Raw genomic sequence first — 2031 nt, 5'->3', positions numbered from 1 at the left:
AAACTTTCTTTTCCACTAAAATAAATATCTTTTTCATGAATTTTTTACACTTGATCTTAGCCAAAAGATCGAGAAGCAATTTTCATGAACTTTTTGAAGTACTCTCATAAATCCATAAAAGCACAAACTGTGGTTTGTAAATAAATAAACAATTTCTTGGTAGATGTCATATCATTTTAAAACTGTGTTAGTCTTTGCAGGTTGCTGCTCAACTTATAATTTTATTTTTTTAAGGGAAAGAGTTTATTGGGGGAAATCCGACAGACTGGGAGGAAGGGGCAAAGAAGGAAAAGAGGGAGGAGAGCATAAGAGAGAGAGACAGAGACAGAGACAGAGGTCAGGAGACAGAAAGGAAGAGAGAGAGAGCGAGAAAGAGGAGAGGAGAGAGCCACGTGTTCGGAACAGGTCCTTTTAAAACTTTGCCCGGGGGGGCAGACAGGGAAGTAGGATCAGCGAATCCCATTAGGATGAGGGTGGAGCTTGACACCAGTGGTTGAGCCATGTGGCCACCTGGCTTCCAGCAATGGCGGCAGGGGCTAGAGTCAACTTATAATTTAATTTCTTAGTAATATATTCTAGTTCTCAAGCTCATGATAACAAAAAACTTCATTATAACACACTCTAGTCACACTTTGCTTTTCTCTGGTGTTTCATTGTGATTTTCTCATTTGATCTTCATAGCAGTTTCTTTTCTTTTCTTTTTTTTTATTTGAAAGAGTTACAGAGAGAAGTAGAGACAGAGAGAGAGGTCTTCCATCCACTGGTTCACTCCCCAGATGGCTGCAGCAGCCAAAGCTGCGCCAATCCGAAGCCAGGAGCCAGGAGCTTCCTTCTACTACTCTCCCAGGCCATAGCAGAGAGCTGGGTCAGAAGTGGAGCAGCCAGGAATAGAACCAGCGCCCATATGTGATGCCAGCACTTCAGGCCAGGGCGTTAACCTGCTGTGCCACAGCGCCGGCCCCCATAGTAGTTTCTAAAGAGAGAGGGTATCATTTAAAAAATAAGAATAGAAACATGGGCCAAGATAGCCATTTTGGGTCACATGGCAACTGAGTATAGAAAGAGCTGAGTTTCCTCACAGCTGACTCAAAGCCCTTTTATTGTTGTTTCCTAAACTGTTTCTTACAACTGCTCACTTTTGCACTTGGCTGTCTTATTTTTCATAAAATTTTGGATGAGAGAGATGAGCTTAGTGAATAAAGCCACCACCTGCAAGACTAGCATCCCCTATGGGTGCTGGTTTGTGTCCTGGCTGCTCCACTAGTGATCCAGCTCTCTGCAAATTACCTGGGAAAAGCAGCAGAGCATGGCTTAAGTGTTTGGGCCCCTGCCACCCATGCAGGAGACCTGATGAAGCTCCTGGTTCCTGGCTTTGTCCTGCCCTGTGCTGGCCATTATGGCCATCTGGGGAGTGATCCAGTGGATGCATGATCTCTCTCTCCTCTCTCTCTCTCTCTCTCTCTCTCTCTCTCTCTCTCTCTCTCCTCCTCCTCCTCCTCCCCCTCCCTCTCTTTCTCCCTAACTCTGCCTTTAAGATTTTTTTTTTGACAGGCAGTTAGACAGTGAGAGAGAGAGAGAGACAAAGAGAAAGGTCTTCCTTCCGTTGGTTCACCCCCAAAATGGCCGCCACAGCCGGCACGCTGTACCAATCTGAAGCCAGGAGCCAGGCACTTCCTCCTGGTCTCCCATGTGGGTGCAGGGCCCAAGCACTTGGGCCATCCTCCACTGCCTTCCCCGGGCCACAGCAGAAAGCTGGACTGGAAAAGGAGCAACTGGGACAGAATCCAGCGCCCCAACCTGGACTAGAACCCAGGGTGCCGGCGCCACCAGTGGAGGATTAGCCAAGTGAGCTGCGGCGCCAGCCCCAACTCTGCCTTTAAAAGTAAATCAAGTCAATCTTCAAAAGTCTTTTGAAGTCAAGTCTTCAAAAAAATGTTTTGGGTGAAAACCACATGCCATTTCTTGCACAGAAGCTTTTTAAATATCACTCACACATACACACATGCACACACACTACTGACACACAAATAC

Source organism: Lepus europaeus, chromosome 8, assembly GCF_033115175.1.
Source record: "Lepus europaeus isolate LE1 chromosome 8, mLepTim1.pri, whole genome shotgun sequence".
NCBI lineage: Eukaryota > Metazoa > Chordata > Mammalia > Lagomorpha > Leporidae > Lepus > Lepus europaeus.
The sequence above is the reverse complement of the archived record's forward strand: the minus strand, read 5'-3'. Positions refer to the sequence as shown.